This window comes from Pelodiscus sinensis, chromosome 6, assembly GCF_052426305.1.
Source record: "Pelodiscus sinensis isolate ZL-2025 chromosome 6, ASM5242630v1, whole genome shotgun sequence".
Classification (NCBI taxonomy): domain Eukaryota; kingdom Metazoa; phylum Chordata; order Testudines; family Trionychidae; genus Pelodiscus; species Pelodiscus sinensis.
The window spans coordinates 122,449,086-122,464,307 of NC_143057.1; the positions used below are offsets into that span (position 1 = coordinate 122,449,086).

The window sequence follows — 15,222 nt, forward strand, 5'->3', positions numbered from 1 at the left end:
CTCCCCAGGAGGCCAGCTTGGAAAGGTGCCCGGAGGCGTGGGCCTTTTGCGCTTTGTGCCTCCGGCTGCCTGCTCTTTCCGTCAAAGTCGTGAGGCCTGCCAGGCGCCAGTTTGCCCCAGGTCTGGCTTGTTGGTCTAGGGGTATGGTTCTCGCTTAGGGTGCGAGAGGTCCCGGGTTCAACTCCCCGACAAGCCCTGGCTCTCTCCTGCTTGGGGCCATCCCTCGCGCTTGCCTGTGGCTCTCCTCTTTCTTACTTCAGCCCTGCGGATAGGTCACGGGGCCCCCTCTTTGGCGGGAGCAGCGCCCCAACCCATCTTCCCGCTCGCCCATTCACGTTACGCTACCCGTGTCCTTGTGGTACTCCAAGATGCCGGCGTTGGCTCTGCGCCTCTCCTTCAAGCTCCAGCTCCGGGAGTCAGGCCCAGCCAACAGCGAGCCGGCCTCTGGCGGGAACGGCTACGCAGCGTAGTGGGCCCGTGGAGCAACATCCGCGCAACAACGAAGCGCAGGGGAGGCACCCAGCTACCCTGAACGGTCGGTCTTTCCTGCCAAGCTGCCGCCTGGTTGGCGGGCCGAGGCGTCTGCCTCGAAAGGAGGACCGAGTCCTGCACGGACGGGGGGCTTTCTCACGCGACAGGGTCCATCTGGCCCATGGCCTTTCCACAGCCACAACAGTGGGCCCCCCTCCACGTGCTGAAGGTCACAGAAGGGGTCTGGCGGGCGCCTCCTCCCTTTGGTCTTCCGACCGGCTCCTGCCCTCAGGACCACGTCTGCTAGGAACTGACGGCTGTGGAGCTGGAAGGCCCGTCCCGGGAGAGGATGCCATCCAGGCGCCGGACTTCAGACGGCCGACGATTCCACCTCTGCTACAAGCGTGCCCCGAGAACGACGCCATTGTTACGCGGAACTGATTGCTTTAGCAAGGGGAGCACTCGCCTTCTCTTTCTTTCTCTCTTCCGGACTCCGCCTCACAGCTAGCAGCCGCTTGTTCCTTTCCCGCTGGGAAGCGAGACCCAGGAGGCAGGCCGGGCGTGGCTTGTTGGTCTAGGAGCATGATTCTTGCTTTGGGAGCAAGAGGTCCCGGGTGCGAGTCCCGGACAAGCCCTTGCCCTTCCCGCTCAGCTGCGGCCTTCTTGCCCCTTTTTCTCTCGAGCTGCTGCCGGCTGTCGGTCTGAATTGAGAGGCGGCTTGAGCAGGGAGCCGGAAGGTGGGCACGGGGGCACGGCAAGCTGGTTGCCGAGGCATGGCTGGAGGAGGCGCGGCGGGAAGTGGTCGGCTGTGGGCCCCCATTGGATTCAATGGGGTGACCTGGTGGCCGGAATTCCTCCCGGCCGCCCGCTGTCCCCCAACGGGGGGGACGGCGCTCTCCGGCACGAGCCCCGGTGGCAGGGCTTAATGGCTCAGCTCTAGCGGAGGCGGTGGGGGGAGGTGCTTTCTAGTGGGCACCTGAAGGCAGGGGAGGGGCCGAAGGGTCGGCCGGGGAGGAGGCGGAGGCTGGGAGGCGGCCGGAGCCCATCTGCCCGCCGGGCAGGGGCAGGGGCAGACGCTGCCGCCCCGAGGCCCGCGGCGGAGCCGCCAGCTCAGCTGGAAAACTGCAGCCGCGCACGAGGCCCCCGGCTCTCGGGGGACAGCCCCCGCCCTCCCCCCGCGTGGCGCATTCGGAGCGCCGTTCGGGAGGGGAGACGCTTTATAGCCTGCTTGATCTCGGGCCAGAAGCTTGAGGACGAGCAGCCAGGCCAAAGGCGGCCCGGTGCTCTCGGGGCGGCAGAGGCCCAGCGCCGAGCTCCCGGAAGAGGCCCGGCCAACGAGCGTGCTTGCCGGTGTCCCGGGCCTACTTTGGCCGGCCTTTTCCTCCCCACGGGCGTGCTGTGCCGTGCCGCGGCGTGGCGTGCGAGCCAGGTCAGGCCTCGAATGAGCTTTCTTTCTTGCTCTCGCAGCGGGATGGAGCGCCCCGGGAGGCCAGCTTGGAAAGGTGCCCGGAGGCGTGGGCCTTTTGCGCTTTGTGCCTCCGGCTGCCTGCTCTTTCCGTCAAAGTCGTGAGGCCTGCCAGGCGCCAGCTTGCCCCAGGTCTGGCTTGTTGGTCTAGGGGTATGATTCTCGCTTAGGGTGCGAGAGGTCCCGGGTTCAACTCCCGGACAAGCCCTGGCTCTCTCCTGCTTGGGGCCATCCCTCGCGCTTGCCTGTGGCTCTCCTCTTTCTTACTTCAGCCCTGCGGATAGGTCACGGGGCCCCCTCTTTGGCGGGAGCAGCGCCCCAACCCATCTTCCCGCTGGGTGCCCCGCTCGCCCATTCACGTTACGCTACCCGTGTCCTTGTGGTACTCCAAGATGCCGGCGTTGGCTCTGCGCCTCTCCTTCAAGCTCCAGCTCCGGGAGTCAGGCCCAGCCAACAGCGAGCCGGCCTCTGGCGGGAACGGCTACGCAGCGTAGTGGGCCCGTGGAGCAACATCCGCGCAACAACGAAGCGCAGGGGAGGCACCCAGCTACCCTGAACGGTCGGTCTTTCCTGCCAAGCTGCCGCCTGGTTGGCGGGCCGAGGCGTCTGCCTCGAAAGGAGGACCGAGTCCTGCACGGACGGGGGGCTTTCTCACGCGACAGGGTCCATCTGGCCCATGGCCTTTCCACAGCCACAACAGTGGGCCCCCCTCCACGTGCTGAAGGTCACAGAAGGGGTCTGGCGGGCGCCTCCTCCCTTTGGTCTTCCGACCGGCTCCTGCCCTCAGGACCACGTCTGCTAGGAACTGACGGCTGTGGAGCTGGAAGGCCCGTCCCGGGAGAGGATGCCATCCAGGCGCCGGACTTCAGACGGCCGACGATTCCACCTCTGCTACAAGCGTGCCCCGAGAACGACGCCATTGTTGCGCGGAACTGATTGCTTTAGCAAGGGGAGCACTCGCCTTCTCTTTCTTTCTCTCTTCCGGACTCCGCCTCACAGCTAGCAGCCGCTTGTTCCTTTCCCGCTGGGAAGCGAGACCCAGGAGGCAGGCCGGGCGTGGCTTGTTGGTCTAGGAGCATGATTCTTGCTTTGGGAGCAAGAGGTCCCGGGTGCGAGTCCCGGACAAGCCCTTGCCCTTCCCGCTCAGCTGCGGCCTTCTTGCCCCTTTTTCTCTCGAGCTGCTGCTGGCTGTCGGTCTGAATTGAGAGGCGGCTTGAGCAGGGAGCCGGAAGGTGGGCACGGGGGCACGGCAAGCTGGTTGCCGAGGCATGGCTGGAGGAGGCGCGGCGGGAAGTGGTCGGCTGTGGGCCCCCATTGGATTCAATGGGGTGACCTGGTGGCCGGAATTCCTCCCGGCCGCCCGCTGTCCCCCAACGGGGGGGACGGCGCTCTCCGGCACGAGCCCCGGTGGCAGGGCTTAATGGCTCAGCTCTAGCGGAGGCGGTGGGGGGAGGTGCTTTCTAGTGGGCACCTGCAGGCAGGGGAGGGGCCGAAGGGTCGGCCGGGGGAGGAGGCGGAGTTTGGGAGGCGGCCGGAGCCCATCTGCCCGCCGGGCAGGGGCAGACGCTGCCGCCCCGAGGCCCACGGCGGAGCCGCCAGCTCAGCTGGAAAACTGCAGCCGCGCACGAGGCCCCCGGCTCTCGGGGGGCAGCCCCCGCCCCCGCCGCGTGGCGCACTCGGAGCGCCATTCGGGAGGGGAGACGCTTCACAGCCTGCTTGATCTCGGGCCAGAAGCTTGAGGGCGAGCAGCCAGGCCAAAGGCGGCCCGGTGCTCTCGGGGCGGCTGAGGCCCAGCGCCGAGCTCCCGGACGAGGCCCGGCCAACGAGCGTGCTTGCCGGTGTCCCGGGCCTACTTTGACCGGCCTTTTCCTCCCCACTTGCGTGCCGTGCCGTGCCGTGCCGTGCCGTGGCGTGGCGTGCGAGCCAGGTCAGGCCGCGAATGAGCTTTCTTTCTTGCTCTCGCAGCGGGATGGAGCTCCCCAGGAGGCCAGCTTGGAAAGGTGCCCGGAGGCGTGGGCCTTTTGCGCTTTGTGCCTCCGGCTGCCTGCTCTTTCCGTCAAAGTCGTGAGGCCTGCCAGGCGCCAGTTTGCCCCAGGTCTGGCTTGTTGGTCTAGGGGTATGGTTCTCGCTTAGGGTGCGAGAGGTCCCGGGTTCAACTCCCCGACAAGCCCTGGCTCTCTCCTGCTTGGGGCCATCCCTCGCGCTTGCCTGTGGCTCTCCTCTTTCTTACTTCAGCCCTGCGGATAGGTCACGGGGCCCCCTCTTTGGCGGGAGCAGCGCCCCAACCCATCTTCCCGCTCGCCCATTCACGTTACGCTACCCGTGTCCTTGTGGTACTCCAAGATGCCGGCGTTGGCTCTGCGCCTCTCCTTCAAGCTCCAGCTCCGGGAGTCAGGCCCAGCCAACAGCGAGCCGGCCTCTGGCGGGAACGGCTACGCAGCGTAGTGGGCCCGTGGAGCAACATCCGCGCAACAACGAAGCGCAGGGGAGGCACCCAGCTACCCTGAACGGTCGGTCTTTCCTGCCAAGCTGCCGCCTGGTTGGCGGGCCGAGGCGTCTGCCTCGAAAGGAGGACCGAGTCCTGCACGGACGGGGGGCTTTCTCACGCGACAGGGTCCATCTGGCCCATGGCCTTTCCACAGCCACAACAGTGGGCCCCCCTCCACGTGCTGAAGGTCACAGAAGGGGTCTGGCGGGCGCCTCCTCCCTTTGGTCTTCCGACCGGCTCCTGCCCTCAGGACCACGTCTGCTAGGAACTGACGGCTGTGGAGCTGGAAGGCCCGTCCCGGGAGAGGATGCCATCCAGGCGCCGGACTTCAGACGGCCGACGATTCCACCTCTGCTACAAGCGTGCCCCGAGAACGACGCCATTGTTACGCGGAACTGATTGCTTTAGCAAGGGGAGCACTCGCCTTCTCTTTCTTTCTCTCTTCCGGACTCCGCCTCACAGCTAGCAGCCGCTTGTTCCTTTCCTGCTGGGAAGCGAGACCCAGGAGGCAGGCCGGGCGTGGCTTGTTGGTCTAGGAGCATGATTCTTGCTTTGGGAGCAAGAGGTCCCGGGTGCGAGTCCCGGACAAGCCCTTGCCCTTCCCGCTCAGCTGCGGCCTTCTTGCCCCTTTTTCTCTCGAGCTGCTGCCGGCTGTCGGTCTGAATTGAGAGGCGGCTTGAGCAGGGAGCCGGAAGGTGGGCACGGGGGCACGGCAAGCTGGTTGCCGAGGCATGGCTGGAGGAGGCGCGGCGGGAAGTGGTCGGCTGTGGGCCCCCATTGGATTCAATGGGGTGACCTGGTGGCCGGAATTCCTCCCGGCCGCCCGCTGTCCCCCAACGGGGGGGACGGCGCTCTCCGGCACGAGCCCCGGTGGCAGGGCTTAATGGCTCAGCTCTAGCGGAGGCGGTGGGGGGAGGTGCTTTCTAGTGGGCACCTGAAGGCAGGGGAGGGGCCGAAGGGTCGGCCGGGGGAGGAGGCGGAGGCTGGGAGGCGGCCGGAGCCCATCTGCCCGCCGGGCAGGGGCAGGGGCAGACGCTGCCGCCCCGAGGCCCGCGGCGGAGCCGCCAGCTCAGCTGGAAAACTGCAGCCGCGCACGAGGCCCCCGGCTCTCGGGGGACAGCCCCCGCCCTCCCCCCGCGTGGCGCATTCGGAGCGCCGTTCGGGAGGGGAGACGCTTTATAGCCTGCTTGATCTCGGGCCAGAAGCTTGAGGACGAGCAGCCAGGCCAAAGGCGGCCCGGTGCTCTCGGGGCGGCAGAGGCCCAGCGCCGAGCTCCCGGAAGAGGCCCGGCCAACGAGCGTGCTTGCCGGTGTCCCGGGCCTACTTTGGCCGGCCTTTTCCTCCCCACGGGCGTGCTGTGCCGTGCCGCGGCGTGGCGTGCGAGCCAGGTCAGGCCTCGAATGAGCTTTCTTTCTTGCTCTCGCAGCGGGATGGACCGCCCCGGGAGGCCAGCTTGGAAAGGTGCCCGGAGGCGTGGGCCTTTTGCGCTTTGTGCTTCCGGCTGCCTGCTCTTTCCGCCAAATTCGTGAGGCTGCCAGGAGCCAGCTTGCCCCAGGTCTGGCTTGTTGGTCTAGGGGTATGATTCTCGCTTAGGGTGCGAGAGGTCCCGGGTTCAACTCCCGGACAAGCCCTGGTCCTCTCCTGCTTGGGGCCGGCCCGTGCGCTCGGCTGTGGCTCTCCTCTTTCTTACTTCAGCCCTGCGGATAGGTCACGGGGCCCCCTCTTTGGCGGGAGCAGCGCCCCAACCCATCTTCCCGCTGGGTGCCCCGCTCGCCCATTCACGTTACGCTACTCGTGTGCCCGTGTCCTTGTGGTACTCCAAGATGCCGGCGTTGGCTCTGCGCCTCTCCTTCAAGCTCCAGCTCCGGGAGTCAGGCCCAGCCAACAGCCAGCCGGCCTCTGGCGGGAACGGCTACGCAGCGTAGTGGGCCCGTGGAGCAACATCCGCGCAACAACGGAGCACAGGGGAGGCACCCAGCTACCCTGAACGGTCGGTCTTTCCTGCCAAGCTGCCGCCTGGTTGGCGGGCCGAGGCGTCTGCCTCGAAAGGAGGACCGAGTCCTGCACGGACGGGGGGCTTTCTCACGCGACAGGGTCCATCTGGCCAATGGCTTTTCCACAGCCACAACAGTGGGCCCCCCTCCACGTGCTGAAGGTCACAGAAGGGGTCTGGCGGGCGCCTCCTCCCTTTGGTCTTCCGACCGGCTCCTGCCCTCAGGACCACGTCTGCTAGGAACTGACGGCTGTAGGGCTGGAAGGCCCGTCCCGGGAGAGGATGTCATCCAGGCGCCGGACTTCAGACGTCCGACGATTCCACCTCTGCTGCAAGCGTGCCCCGAGCACGACGCCATTGTTGCGCGGAACTGATTGCTTTAGCAAGGGGAGCACTCGCCTTCTCTTTCTTTCTCTCTCTCTTCCGGACTCCGCCTCACAGCTAGCAGCCGCTTGTTCCTTTCCCGCTGGGAAGCCAGAGCCAGGAGGCAGGCTGGGCGTGGCTTGTTGGTCTAGGAGCATGATTCTTGCTTTGGGAGCAAGAGATCCCGGGTGCGAGTCCCGGACAAGCCCTTACCACTTCCCGCTGAGCTGTGGCCTTCTTGCCCTTTTTCTCTCGAGCTGCTGCTGGCTGACGGTCTGAATTGAGAGGCGTCTTGAGCAGGGAGCTGGAAGGTGGGCACGGGGGCACGGCAAGCTGGTTGCCGAGGCATGGCTGGAGGAGGCGCGGCGGGAAGTGGTCGGCTGTGGTCCCCCATTGGATTCAATGGGGTGACCTGGTGGCCGGAATTCCTCCCGGCCGCCCGCTGTCCCCCAACGGGGGGGACGGCGCTCTCCGGCACGAGCCCTGGTGGCAGGGCTTAATGGCTCAGCTCTAGCGGAGGCGGTGGGGGGAGCTGCTTTCTAGTGGGCACCTGAAGGCAGGGGAGGGGCCGAAGGGTCGGCCGGGGAGGAGGCGGAGGCTGGGAGGCGGCCAGAGCCCATCTGCCCGCCGGGCAGGGGCAGACGCTGCCGCCCCGAGGCCCGCGGCGGAGCCGCCAGCTCAGCTGGAAAACTGCAGCCGCGCACGAGGCCCCCGGCTCTCGGGGGACAGCCCCCGCCCCCCCCCCGCGTGGCGCACTCGGAGCGCCGTTCGGGATGGGAGACGCTTTACAGCCTGCTTGATCTCGGGCCAGAAGCTTGAGGACGAGCAGCCAGGCCAAAGGCGGCCCGGTGCTCTCGGGGCGGCAGAGGCCCAGCGCCGAGCTCCCGGACGAGGCCCGGACAACGAGCGTGCTTGCCGGTGTCCCGGGCCTACTTTGACCGGCCTTTTCCTCCCCACGGGCGTGCTGTGCCGTGCCGCGGCGTGGCGTGCGAGCCAGGTCAGGCCGCGAATGAGCTTTCTTTCTTGCTCTCGCAGCGGGATGGAGCGCCCCGGGAGGCCAGCTTGGAAAGGTGCCCGGAGGCGTGGGCCTTTTGCGCTTTGTGCCTCCGGCTGCCTGCTCTTTCCGCCAAATTCGTGAGGCTGCCAGGAGCCAGCTTGCCCCCAGGTCTGGCTTGTTGGTCTAGGGGTATGATTCTCGCTTAGGGTGCGAGAGGTCCCGGGTTCAACTCCCGGACAAGCCCTGGTCCTCTCCTGCTTGGGGCCGGCCCGTGCGCTCGGCTGTGGCTCTCCTCTTTCTTACTTCAGCCCTGCGGATAGGTCACGGGGCCCCCTCTTTGGCGGGAGCAGCGCCCCAACCCATCTTCCCGCTGGGTGCCCCGCTCGCCCATTCACGTTACGCTACTCGTGTCCCCGTGTCCTTGTGGTACTCCAAGATGCCGGCGTTGGCTCTGCGCCTCTCCTTCAAGCTCCAGCTCCGGGAGTCAGGCCCAGCCAACAGCCAGCCGGCCTCTGGCGGGAACGGCTACGCAGCGTAGTGGGCCCGTGGAGCAACATCCGCGCAACAACGAAGCACAGGGGAGGCACCCAGCTACCCTGAACGCTCGGTCTTTCCTGCCAAGCTGCCGCCTGGTTGGCGGGCCGAGGCGTCTGCCTCGAAAGGAGGACCGAGTCCTGCACGGACGGGGGGCTTTCTCACGCGACAGGGTCCATCTGGCCAATGGCTTTTCCACAGCCACAACAGTGGGCCCCCCTCCACGTGCTGAAGGTCACAGAAGGGGTCTGGCGGGCGCCTCCTCCCTTTGGTCTTCCGACCGGCTCCTGCCCTCAGGACCACGTCTGCTAGGAACTGACGGCTGTGGAGCTGGAAGGCCCGTCCCGGGAGAGGATGCCATCCAGGCGCCGGACTTCAGACGGCCGACGATTCCACCTCTGCTGCAAGCGTGCCCCGAGAACGACGCCATTGTTGCGGGGAACTGATTGCTTTAGCAAGGGGAGCACTCGCATTCTCTTTCTTTCTCTCTCTCTTCCGGACTCCGCCTCACAGCTAGCAGCCGCTTGTTCCTTTCCCGCTGGGAAGCCAGAGCCAGGAGGCAGGCCGGGCGTGGCTTGTTGGTCTAGGAGCATGATTCTTGCTTTGGGAGCAAGAGGTCCCGGGTGCGAGTCCCGGACAAGCCCTTGCCACTTCCCGCTGAGCTGTGGCCTTCTTGCCCTTTTTCTCTGGAGCTGCTGCTGGCTGACGGTCTGAATTGAGAGGCGTCTTGAGCAGGGAGCTGGAAGGTGGGCACGGGGGCACGGCAAGCTGGTTGCCGAGGCATGGCTGGAGGAGGCGCGGCGGGAAGTGGTCGGCTGTGGTCCCCCATTGGATTCAATGGGGTGACCTGGTGGCCGGAATTCCTCCCGGCCGCCCGCTGTCCCCCAACGGGGGGGACGGCGCTCTCCGGCACGAGCCCCGGTGGCAGGGCTTAATGGCTCAGCTCTAGCGGAGGCGGTGGGGGGAGGTGCTTTCTAGTGGGCACCTGAAGGCAGGGGAGGGGCCGAAGGGTCGGCCGGGGGAGGAGGCGGAGCCTGGGAGGCGGCCGGAGCCCATCTGCCCGCCGGGCAGGGGCAGACGCTGCCGCCCCGAGGCCCGCGGCGGAGCCGCCAGCTCAGCTGGAAAACTGCAGCCGCGCACGAGGCCCCCGGCTCTCGGGGGACAGCCCCCGCCCCCCCCCCGGGCGTGGCGCACTCGGAGCGCCGTTCGGGATGGGAGACGCTTTACAGCCTGCTTGATCTCGGGCCAGAAGCTTGAGGACGAGCAGCCAGGCCAAAGGCGGCCCGGTGCTCTCGGGGCGGCAGAGGCCCAGCGCCGAGCTCCCGGACGAGGCCCGGCCAACGAGCGTGCTTGCCGGTGTCCCGGGCCTACTTTGGCCGGCCTTTTCCTCCCCACGTGCATGCCGTGCCGTGGCGTGGCGTGGCGTGGCGTGCGAGCCAGGTCAGGCCGCGAATGAGCTTTCTTTCTTGCTCTCGCAGCGGGATGGACCGCCCCGGGAGGCCAGCTTGGAAAGGTGCCTGGAGGCGTGGGCCTTTGGCGCTTTGTGCCTCCGGCTGCCTGCTCTTTCCGCCAAATTCGTGAGGCCTGCCAGGAGCCAGCTTGCCCCCAGGTCTGGCTTGTTGGTCTAGGGGTATGATTCTCGCTTAGGGTGCGAGAGGTCCCGGGTTCAACTCCCGGACAAGCCCTGGTCCTCTCCTGCTTGGGGCCGGCCCGTGCGCTCAGCTGTGGCTCTCCTCTTTCTTACTTCAGCCCTGCGGATAGGTCACGGGGCCCCCTCTTTGGCGGGAGCAGCGCCCCAACCCATCTTCCCGCTGGGTGCCCCGCTCGCCCATTCACGTTACGCTACCCGTGTCCTTGTGGTACTCCAAGATGCCGGCGTTGGCTCTGCGCCTCTCCTTCAAGCTCCAGCTCCGGGAGTCAGGCCCAGCCAGCAGCGAGCCGGCCTCTGGCGGGAACGGCTACGCAGCGTAGTGGGCCCGTGGAGCAACATCCGCGCAACAACGAAGCTCAGGGGAGGCACCCAGCTACCCTGAACGCTCGGTCTTTCCTGCCAAGCTGCCGCCTGGTTGGCGGGCCGAGGCGTCTGCCTCGAAAGGAGGACCGAGTCCTGCACGGACGGGGGGCTTTCTCACGCGACAGGGTCCATCTGGCCAATGGCTTTTCCACAGCCACAACAGTGGGCCCCCCTCCACGTGCTGAAGGTCACAGAAGGGGTCTGGCGGGCGCCTCCTCCCTTTGGTCTTCCGACCGGCTCCTGCCCTCAGGACCACGTCTGCTAGGAACTGACGGCTGTAGGGCTGGAAGGCCCGTCCCGGGAGAGGATGTCATCCAGGCGCCGGACTTCAGACGGCCGACGATTCCACCTCTGCTGCAAGCGTGCCCCGAGAACGACGCCATTGGTGCGGGGAACTGATTGCTTTAGCAAGGGGAGCACTCGCCTTCTCTTTCTTTCTCTCTCTCTTCCGGACTCCACCTCACAGCTAGCAGCCGCTTGTTCCTTTCCCGCTGGGAAGCCAGAACCAGGAGGCAGGCCGGGCGTGGCTTGTTGGTCTAGGAGCATGATTCTTGCTTTGGGAGCAAGAGGTCCCGGGTGCGAGTCCCGGACAAGCCCTTGCCACTTCCCGCTGAGCTGTGGCCTTCTTGCCCTTTTTCTGTCGAGCTGCTGCTGGCTGACGGTCTGAATTGAGAGGCGGCTTGAGTAGGGAGCTGGAAGGAGGGCACGGGGGCACGGCAAGCTGGTTGCCAAGGCATGGCTGGAGGAGGCGCGGCGGGAAGTGGTCGGCTGTGGTCCCCCATTGGATTCAATGGGGTGACCTGGTGGCCGGAATTCCTCCCGGCCGCCCGCTGTCCCCCAACGGGGGGGACGGCGCTCTCCGGCACGAGCCCCGGTGGCAGGGCTTAATGGCTCAGCTCTAGCGGAGGCGGTGGGGGGAGGTGCTTTCTAGTGGGCACCTGAAGGCAGGGGAGGGGCCGAAGGGTCGGCCGGGGGAGGAGGCGGAGGCTGGGAGGCGGCCGGAGCCCATCTGCCCGCCGGGCAGGGGCAGACGCTGCCGCCCCGAGGCCCGCGGCGGAGCCGCCAGCTCAGCTGGAAAACTGCAGCCGCGCACGAGGCCCCCGGCTCTCGGGGGACAGCCCCCGCCCCCCCCCGGGCGTGGCGCACTCGGAGCGCCGTTCGGGATGGGAGACGCTTTACAGCCTGCTTGATCTCGGGCCAGAAGCTTGAGGACGAGCAGCCAGGCCAAAGGCGGCCCGGTGCTCTCGGGGCGGCAGAGGCCCAGCGCCGAGCTCCCGGACGAGGCCCGGCCAACGAGCGTGCTTGCCGGTGTCCCGGGCCTACTTTGGCCGGCCTTTTCCTCCCCACGTGCGTGCTGTGCCGTGCCGCGGCGTGGCGTGCGAGCCAGGTCAGGCCGCGAATGAGCTTTCTTTCTTGCTCTCGCAGCGGGATGGAGCGCCCTGGGAGGCCAGCTTGGAAAGGTGCCCGGAGGCGTGGGCCTTTTGCGCTTTGTGCCTCCGGCTGCCTGCTCTTTCCGCCAAATTCGTGAGGCCTGCCAGGAGCCAGCTTGCCCCCAGGTCTGGCTTGTTGGTCTAGGGGTATGATTCTTGCTTAGGGTGCGAGAGGTCCCGGGTTCAACTCCCGGACAAGCCCTGGTTCTCTCCTGCTTGGGGCCGGCCCGTGCGCTCGGCTGTGGCTCTCCTCTTTCTTACTTCAGCCCTGCGGATAGGTCACGGGGCCCCCTCTTTGGCGGGAGCAGCGCTCCAACCCATCTTCCCGCTGGGTGCCCCGCTCGCCCATTCACGTTACGCTACTCGTGTCCCCGTGTCCTTGTGGTACTCCAAGATGCTGGCGCTGGCTCTGCGCCTCTCCTTCAAGCTCCAGCTCCGGGAGTCAGGCCCAGCCAACAGCGAGCCGGCCTCTGGCGGGAACGGCTACGCAGCGTAGTGGGCCCGTGGAGCAACATCCGCGCAACAACGAAGCTCAGGGGAGGCACCCAGCTACCCTGAACGCTCGGTCTTTCCTGCCAAGCTGCCGCCTGGTTGGCGGGCCGAGGCGTCTGCCTCGAAAGGAGGACCGAGTCCTGCACGGACGGGGGGCTTTCTCACGCGACAGGGTCCATCTGGCCAATGGCTTTTCCACAGCCACAACAGTGGGCCCCCCTCCACGTGCTGAAGGTCACAGAAGGGGTCTGGCGGGCGCCTCCTCCCTTTGGTCTTCCGACCGGCTCCTGCCCTCAGGACCACGTCTGCTAGGAACTGACGGCTGTAGGGCTGGAAGGCCCGTCCCGGGAGAGGATGTCATCCAGGCGCCGGACTTCAGACGGCCGACGATTCCACCTCTGCTGCAAGCGTGCCCCGAGCACGACGCCATTGGTGCGGGGAACTGATTGCTTTAGCAAGGGGAGCACTCGCCTTCTCTTTCTTTCTCTCTCTCTTCCGGACTCCACCTCACAGCTAGCAGCCGCTTGTTCCTTTCCCGCTGGGAAGCCAGAACCAGGAGGCAGGCCGGGCGTGGCTTGTTGGTCTAGGAGCATGATTCTTGCTTTGGGAGCAAGAGGTCCCGGGTGCGAGTCCCGGACAAGCCCTTGCCACTTCCCGCTGAGCTGTGGCCTTCTTGCCCTTTTTCTGTCGAGCTGCTGCTGGCTGACGGTCTGAATTGAGAGGCGTCTTGAGTAGGGAGCTGGAAGGAGGGCACGGGGGCACGGCAAGCTGGTTGCCGAGGCATGGCTGGAGGAGGCGCGGCGGGAAGTGGTCGGCTGTGGTCCCCCATTGGATTCAATGGGGTGACCTGGTGGCCGGAATTCCTCCCGGCCGCCCGCTGTCCCCCAACGGGGGGGACGGCGCTCTCCGGCACGAGCCCCGGTGGCAGGGCTTAATGGCTCAGCTCTAGCGGAGGCGGTGGGGGGAGGTGCTTTCTAGTGGGCACCTGAAGGCAGGGGAGGGGCCGAAGGGTCGGCCGGGGGAGGAGGCGGAGGCTGGGAGGCGGCCGGAGCCCATCTGCCCGCCGGGCAGGGGCAGACGCTGCCGCCCCGAGGCCCGCGGCGGAGCCGCCAGCTCAGCTGGAAAACTGCAGCCGCGCACGAGGCCCCCGGCTCTCGGGGGACAGCCCCCGCCCCCCCCCCCCGCGTGGCGCACTCGGAGCGCCGTTCGGGATGGGAGACGCTTCACAGCCTGCTTGATCTCGGGCCAGAAGCTTGAGGACGAGCAGCCAGGCCAAAGGCGGCCCGGTGCTCTCGGGGCGGCAGAGGCCCAGCGCCGAGCTCCCGGACGAGGCCCGGCCAACGAGCGTGCTTGCCGATGTCCCGGGCCTACTTTGGCCGGCCTTTTCCTCCCCACGTGCGTGCTGTGCCGTGCCGCGGCGTGGCGTGCGAGCCAGGTCAGGCCGCGAATGAGCTTTCTTTCTTGCTCTCGCAGCGGGATGGACCGCCCCGGGAGGCCAGCTTGGAAAGGTGCCCGGAGACGTGGGCCTTTTGCGCTTTGTGCCTCCGGCTGCCTGCTCTTTCCGCCAAATTCGTGAGGCCTGCCAGGAGCCAGCTTGTCCCCATGTCTGGCTTGTTGGTCTAGGGGTATGATTCTCGCTTAGGGTGCGAGAGGTCCCGGGTTCAACTCCCGGACAAGCCCTGGTCCTCTCCTGCTTGGGGCCGGCCTGTGCGCTCGGCTGTGGCTCTCCTCTTTCTTACTTCAGCCCTGCGGATAGGTCACGGGGCCCCCTCTTTGGCGGGAGCAGCGCCCCAACCCATCTTCCCGCTGGGTGCCCCGCTCGCCCATTCACGTTACGCTACTCGTGTGCCCGTGTCCTTGTGGTACTCCAAGATGCCGGCGTTGGCTCTGCGCCTCTCCTTCAAGCTCCAGCTCCGGGAGTCAGACCCAGCCAACAGCGAGCCGGCCTCTGGCGGGAACGGCTACGCAGCGTAGTGGGCCCGTGGAGCAACATCCGCGCAACAACGAAGCACAGGGGAGGCACCCAGCTACCCTGAACGGTCGGTCTTTCCTGCCAAGCTGCCGCCTGGTTGGCGGGCCGACGCGTCCGCCTCGAAAGGAGGACCGAGTCCTGCATGGACGGGGGGCTTTCTCACGCGACAGGGTCCATCTGGCCAATGGCTTTTCCACAGCCACAACAGTGGGCCCCCCTCCACGTGCTGAAGGTCACAGAAGGGGTCTGGCGGGCGCCTCCTCCCTTTGGTCTTCCGACCGGCTCCTGCCCTCAGGACCACGTCTGCTAGGAACTGACGGCTGTAGACCTGGAAGGCCCGTCCCGGGAGAGGATGTCATCCAGGCGCCGGACTTCAGACGGCCGACGATTCCACCTCTGCTGCAAGCGTGCCCCGAGAACGACGCCATTGTTGCGGGGAACTGATTGCTTTAGCAAGGGGAGCACTCGCCTTCTCTTTCTTTCTCTCTCTCTTCCGGACTCCGCCTCACAGCTAGCAGCCGCTTGTTCCTTTCCCGCTGGGAAGCGAGACCCAGGAGGCAGGCCGGGCGTGGCTTGTTGGTCTAGGAGCATGATTCTTGCTTTGGGAGCAAGAGGTCCCGGGTGCGAGTCCCGGACAAGCCCTTGCCACTTCCCGCTGAGCTGTGGCCTTCTTGCCCTTTTTCTCTCGAGCTGCTGCTGGCTGACGGTCTGAATTGAGAGGCGTCTTGAGCAGGGAGCTGGAAGGTGGGCACGGGGGCACGGGAAGCTGGTTGCCGAGGCATGGCTGGAGGAGGCGCGGCGGGAAGTGGTCGGCTGTGGTCCCCCATTGGATTCAATGGGGTGACCTGGTGGCCGGAATTCCTCCCGGCCGCCCGCTGTCCCCCAACGGGGGGGACGGCGCTCTCCGGCACGAGCCCCGGTGGCAGGGCTTAATGGCTCAGCTCTAGCGGAGGCGGTGGGGGGAGGTGCTTTCTAGTGGGCACCTGAAGGCAGTGGAGGGGCC

The 15,222-nt window shown here is 66.9% G+C and overlaps 6 non-coding genes across 6 annotated transcripts; all 6 read left to right on the forward strand.

Moving 5' to 3' along the window:
• The first annotated feature begins 2,072 nt into the window (after nt 1-2,072).
• On the forward strand, nt 2,073-2,144 carry TRNAP-AGG (transfer RNA proline (anticodon AGG)). The gene has a single exon. It is a non-coding gene; the product is annotated as a tRNA-Pro (tRNA).
• A 3,839-nt stretch (nt 2,145-5,983) lies between these two features.
• Nucleotides 5,984-6,055, forward strand: TRNAP-AGG (transfer RNA proline (anticodon AGG)). The gene has a single exon. It is a non-coding gene; the product is annotated as a tRNA-Pro (tRNA).
• A 1,894-nt stretch (nt 6,056-7,949) lies between these two features.
• Nucleotides 7,950-8,021, forward strand: TRNAP-AGG (transfer RNA proline (anticodon AGG)). The gene has a single exon. It is a non-coding gene; the product is annotated as a tRNA-Pro (tRNA).
• A 1,903-nt stretch (nt 8,022-9,924) lies between these two features.
• Nucleotides 9,925-9,996, forward strand: TRNAP-AGG (transfer RNA proline (anticodon AGG)). The gene has a single exon. It is a non-coding gene; the product is annotated as a tRNA-Pro (tRNA).
• A 1,889-nt stretch (nt 9,997-11,885) lies between these two features.
• TRNAP-AGG (transfer RNA proline (anticodon AGG)) lies at nt 11,886-11,957 on the forward strand. Its single transcript has one exon. It is a non-coding gene; the product is annotated as a tRNA-Pro (tRNA).
• A 1,898-nt stretch (nt 11,958-13,855) lies between these two features.
• On the forward strand, nt 13,856-13,927 carry TRNAP-AGG (transfer RNA proline (anticodon AGG)). The gene has a single exon. It is a non-coding gene; the product is annotated as a tRNA-Pro (tRNA).
• Nucleotides 13,928-15,222: the final 1,295 nt, after the last annotated feature.